Source organism: Hypomesus nipponensis, chromosome 25 (assembly GCF_054491055.1).
Source record: "Hypomesus nipponensis isolate SF chromosome 25, ASM5449105v1, whole genome shotgun sequence".
NCBI classification, from domain to species: Eukaryota; Metazoa; Chordata; class Actinopteri; order Osmeriformes; family Osmeridae; genus Hypomesus; species Hypomesus nipponensis.
Genome location: NC_140385.1, coordinates 9585001 through 9591513, shown reverse-complemented (window position 1 = coordinate 9591513; position 6513 = coordinate 9585001).

Below are 6513 nucleotides of genomic sequence, written 5' to 3'. Positions count from 1 at the left end.
GGGGAAAGAGTTGTATTGATGAAAGTGAACCCTTGGGTAGATGTCGTACACAACAAAAAAAACTGTCCACCTCAAAGAAACAAATGAAGTTGCGCGCCAACCTTCGACATTGATGCACACGTTTCAGTCTGTACATCTGTGACCCGTGATGTTCAAGGCAAGGTTCTAAAGTCTCGGGATGACTGATTGTAATGTCGTTGGCTTTCCCCTCTTCCATGATACAGTTGATGAGTGTGTCCCAGCGGCCTTAAATCCAATACTCTTCCATGGCGCTTCATACATGAACACCCCCCCCCCCCCCCCCCCCCCGATGTGAGTCATAACAGAGGTACGACAGCAAGGTCATGACTTGGACAAGACTTCTCTGCCCGATTCTTTGGGACTGACGTTCTGCTCGCGCCCTTAATCTGATGATCCGATGATCATAAGGGCGACAGTCTCAGTATGAAATGTTTGACGTCCTCTTGCGAGTGACGTGATGTGGTTGTAAGAGTGAGGACAGATTATGCCATGGCGACGTGATATTGACATAAGCAGTTTGTAGGTTTAGCAGGACCGGGGCTATAGTACGGTACTGGTTGTTTTTTTTTGTGTGTGGCACTAAGCCCTTGATCTTAGCAGCTGATTTTTATTTTATTTTTTATTACATTGTTTTTCAGCGAGCACCCCACACAGACAGTTTGTTTACTGTGTGAGTGTTCCCTCTGTGTGTTTGTACTGTACTGTAGATCTGGGGTCTGTGAGTCTGCTCGTGTGTCCTTGCCGACAAATCTGTGCGATTTAGTTTTGACGTCAGTGCATGATACGAGTGTCCCGACTATCCCCGGTTGATGATAAAGGTGTGTTTTTCTCAGACAAAATTAGGAAACGTACTTGTGAGACAGCATAGCGACAATGTAACGACAGCCATAGAGACCGAGTCGCTACCGCACTGGACATAACTATTTGGCATTCGTGTCCTGGAAACTCTCCACGTTTTCATTCCTCTTCAAGGAAAAGAGATACCATGTCCTGACTGGATAAGGCCCCTCAGGCCCTCATCCAATCAGTCTCCATTACTGGCGGAGGGGGTGGCGGCCTTCTCAGCTGGCGTTTGGGCGGGATAATCTTCCCACCATCTTGGACTCAACGCCACTTCAGAGATCTAACAGTGCATAATTGAGCCCCCTGTGTTTGGATTCATTTAGTCTGGGTTATTTATGTAAGAATGAGAGGAATTATGTCAGGTTAATAGGGGGCAATAGGATATCCTGACAGAGAATCTGATGTTGGGAAGGGCGGGGGGGGGGGGGGGGGTATAGTTTGAGTATCATGCGATATGTACTGTGTGTAGGCAGAGTGACTTAGATCATAGGAGAAGAACAGACTATTTGTGCATAGATGAATACTGAGAAACTCTGGTGTTCTGTTTGAATTTGTGTCACCAAATTTGTCTGTGTCTGTGTCTGTGTCTGTGTGTGTGCGTGTGTGTGTGAGTGTGTGTGTGTGTCAGTAGGGCTGATATCATCCAGGGCCCTTTTACTGGTTGAGTGATTTAAATATGCTGAGCCTTAGGAACACCATGGGGCCAAGGGAGTAAATGTGTAAATCCCCATGGAATTGCTAGACAGTTTATTATGATAAGACACACACACACACAGTCACAGTCACAGACACACACACACACACACACACACACACACACACACTATCCTCCTCACAAACACACAGAGAGGGAAAGAGATGCCTTCATAATCCACGCAACAACAAGGTAATTGTTCAAAACCTATGAAACATATTTGAATAAACAAAAAAATGAATCTCCCATGAGGCATGGCAAGCCATTAGATTTTTCTTTTGAAAGCATCTTTAATGGCTAGGGCCGCTCTGGATTAGCAGGGCACAAAAACTCATTTCCTGCACAATTGTTTACGAGCAGTTAATTTGAAACAATTTGACGTGACCGCCGTCGCAGATTCACGGAAGACTGAGAGACAGCTGGGAGCAAGGCCATAAAGTCTAGAACCTTCTCCAGCCCGCCACCACCCCCCACCCTTCTCTTTCCCTTCCAACAAGGCCTGACCCTGGTAGCGTTCACTTCAACAACACTTTCACTAACCCCCCCACCCCCCCACCCCCCCCCACCCCGACCCCACTCCAATCAGTTTCCATACTTTTGCCGATCACCGTTGGCCGTGCTCACGAATGGATCCTCTGGCTTCGTATCTGACAACTCCCGTTTGACACCGACTCGCAAAGAAGAAGAAAAATGAAGGAAGGAAGGAGCGAAGGGGGAGGCAGGATGTTGTTTTTCTGTTGTGGAGAGATTGCCGTTCATATTTGATGATGTCATTGAATTTGTAGCAGGTTTCATGAGTCATTTTGTAGTGTGAGGCTGTGTGTGTGTGTGTGAAGGCAGACTCTGTCTACCATAGGGGTCAGTAAAGAGTCAGCTATAGAGACCTTCTCCTGTGTGTGCAGAGAGAGACACAATGGCACAAAATGCATTACACATAGGACATGTATAATGAACAATTATTGACTATGTACGATATATCATTGCTGTTATATATTGATTATTGGAAAAGGATATGATAAAATATTATTGCTTGTTTATATCACAGAGGAAACCTGAGGGAGGAACTGATTTATTATAATGAGGATATTGATAACACAGTCTATTAGAATGTCAGTGAAAACTTCAAATGCAGCAACACATCTAAGACACTTGAGAGTTAGAGACTTCCGGATGCTGTATAATGTGCATACTGCACAGGGATGTGATTGGTCGTCCATCTCTATTGACATTGTGCATGTACGTATTCAGACAAAGTCTAACCAGGCAGCTCGATATGCTTTCCAATGCCTTATAGACTACACTGTACACTAATTGAGATACTTGCAGGTAACTGAATCAACTGTATTTATACCTGTGAACCATTGACAGCAAAGCAAATGCACACATTTCTGTGATCCAGAATTGAATTCAGAAGTGGAATACGCAAAGGACTGCTTGTGTCCCAGACTTACTTAAACTCTATCCTACACACACTAACGCACCAATAGGCTTGCAACTGTTGTGAATGCTCCGACAGTAATTGCCCTCTCCCTCATCGCCCCTCCACATCCCTTCAATAGAAGGGCAGATGTGAAATTGATGAAGGGTGCGCTTCTGAAAATGTCACCGGGGAATCAGCCGGGATGATGGTGGTAGTGGTGGTGGGGATTGGGTGGGGGGGGGGGCGAGAAGAAGAAGAAGCACCTTTTCAGGAACGCTGAACTGTCAAATGGAGGGCTGTGGCGGGCGTCACGACGGCGGCCATCAATCGGCCACGCTGAGAGGGTTCTGGTGAATGCACTCTGGCCACGCTCCCCCCCACAAGAGACGCCTGTCACCCACTGTCGCAGAGCAAGGGGAGGGAGGAGGAGGAGGGATGTGGACAGAGAGAGAGAGAAAGAGAGATAGAGAGAGAGAGAGACAGAGAGAGAGAGAGAGAGAGAAAGAGAGAGAGAGAGAGAGAAAGGGAGAGAAATGGAGAGAAGCCAAGAGAGCGAGACTACAACATAGTGAACAAGAGAGATAGAAACAGGGAGAGTGAGAGAGAAAGAGAGATAGATTGAGAAAGAGAGCAAGAGAGAGAGGGAGAGACATGGCAGTGTGGGTGGGTGTATCATAAATGACGAAGAATGATAGAAAGAGGATGAAATAAATTATGAATTTGTTTTGCGATGTGTTAGAAAACTTTTGCCAGCCGAGTCCATCACTGAGTCACCCCCCCACCCCCACAACCCCCATTTCAAACCCGTCACCACAGACTCTCCCAGCCAAACTGTCAGCCGCTCAGTTTGCCTGACACCACACACACACACACTCTCTCTCACACACACACACACACACACACACAGTCTCAGCAGCTGATGCAAATTTCGCAAATTCCACCAAGTCTGCCGCATCCTTTCCGGATGGATCCGTTCCCCGCCTGTCAAAGCGAGGTCAGCGTCCCACCTCCGACAGGGTCTGTCAGAGCGCTCTCTGAAGGGCCTCAGCACGCCGCCGCCTCCACGCTAACCACATTCATCCCTAATAGAACCCGACCGGTTTTCAAATCATGACACGGACAAGGAAGGAGCCAGCGTTGAACTCAACAGGATTTAGTCCCTGACATGATTCCCGCTTCAAACAGGTACCAAGGTGATTCTGCGTGTTGATGACTCAGCATGCAGGCCCCTGCCGCAAGCTCTTTAGCATAATGCTCCTCTGACCACTTCCTGAATGTGAGGCAAACTCCCTCATCATGTGATCAACCGGGCATGGAATTCCAATCCTCTGGGAAACCAAAGTGGAATGGGCAACGGCATGTAGTCACGGTCTATTCACCATGTCGTCGCGCTGTGACATTGTCCAGTGTTGTGTGATGACTGTCTACAAGGTCACAACAGCGATGTCGGCCCATATCAGCAGTTGCGCAACACTTAATAAGACTGTCGTGCTCCCAACCGATAAATCAACGTCTTTCTCCACATTCAAGACAATTAAAACCTAATCATAGCAATCCATCTTTGGAACGCCCAAACTTCCGAAGCAGCTCCTAAACAGGGTGTCGGAATGTTCTGTTTGTCTTTTTGTGTACGATATACCCCCACAACCATTACGCTCTGCCATCTCCACTAAACGTTAATTGCCCGTGAAAGTAAGACTATGCGGCCCCCATCAATCACACGTGACGTGCTTCAAGATGGGATGCCTGGCAAGGAGGGGGGGGGGCGAAGTATTGGGTGTCTGGGTTTTGACTTGGGCTAGGTGGTTTTTGGCCCAGGTTTGGGTTCAGCTGATGCTGCGGTGCCCTGGGGAGGTTGTCTGGGTTCTCCTCAGCGGTCTTCACTGCTGGCGCCCTCCCCTTGTTGCCTGGGCGGCGGCCATAAACAAGTCAATCCCAGCTGCCTCGACACGTCGGATTAGATTCATCCGCTTAGGGGAGATCGTTATCTGACGCGCGAGAGGCGGCGAGCCCCTCTTTATTGGGGGGGGGGGGGGGGGGGGGGGAATTAATTTAACGATGACTGGTTTTCCCCATCAGGAACGGGCGAGGGTTGTGATTGCACATCACGATCGGGATCACCTGTAAACCTGTCATCGGTGTGAGTTCTCAAACTGATTCTTTTCCTTTCTTTTTTTTGTGTTTTTTTTTGTTTGTCACTTGGCTGCCATGTTCTCATGGGTTGGCCCCAGGTCATCCAAACACAGAGCGATGATGTGACGTGAGTCGTTTATTAAAGGACAGCACTTGTGCCAGGGGTCAGCGTAGTTTGCAACAGCTCTAGGAAACCCACTTAGAATCCTCCTCGTCTCACTGTAAGGGAACACTTTACATGCAGGTGCTTGATAAGCTCTAGTTAGTAGGTAATAAGGCCCTTTTAAGATGCTTAGTAACATTATTATGTTACTGATAATACTAACGCTATTACCTGACAATTAGTACGAGCGGTACACCTGGATCTTAAGGTTACCCACTGTACAATGTTTCTCTACATACAGCAGCAAGCACTGTGTTAAAGTCAAACGTGCAGCCCTAACATAAACCATTTCATTGAGAATAAGGGCAGTTTTCATCTACAGTTTAGGTTGCTGAATTCTTCTTTTACTTGAGTGTGCTGGGCAGAAATCCACCCATTTTACAACCAAACAGAAACATTGTATTCCTTTTTTTTTTTTTTTTTGCATCTTCAATTTGGCACCTCGAGTTTCGCCTCCATTTTCCAGTGCCAGACAATCTGAAGTGACACACAACAGGAGAGAGTGTCTTTAAAGGGTAGTTTATCCCTGCTGAGATAAACACCGGGCCCTGAAAAGGGAGAAGCCTGCTCGGAATCTATAAATTGATTTGTGGCATAAAGGGCTATCACAGAGCCCTGACGCGGGCCCAGAGAACGTGCTAGCAGGCATCGGCTTCGCCCGAAGCTCTGGAGCACGGCGACTCGCACCGCGCCGACCAAACAGCTGACCTGTTGTGCTGCACACTGCCTGAGATGGAAGTGTGAATGAGCTACGGGTGGACAGCATAGCATAAGACCACTCAGGGGAAGAAACAGGGGCTATCATTGGTATTGATTATTCATTTATCTCGGAGTGGCTTTTTAAAGTTTACTGCTTAACTGAAATCGACCAGATACTGCAGGTGGCTCCTTGTGCTTTGTTTAGTCGAGTCTACGTTTGACCGGAGAGACTTTGGGTTAACAGGTTTTGGTGCTCTTCTTCCCGTGTTCTTCTTTAGTTCTCTTGTGCCCAGGTGTGGGTTACATAATGCAGGTACAATTTTAGTAGTCTAGATAGTAAATACGAACGTACTCGTCAATCTTAGTAGTTCACTTCTTCACTTAGCTAGTCTGCATCGTCCATATGTTGTACTGTCTCTACAGTCAGAGATGGGTGCACAGATGCGTACAGGTCAACATGCACGACGTGAACGAGTGTCCGTCGACTGTTTCCTTGAGTCGACATCACAAAGGTCGACATGTGTATCATAGCACAATCCG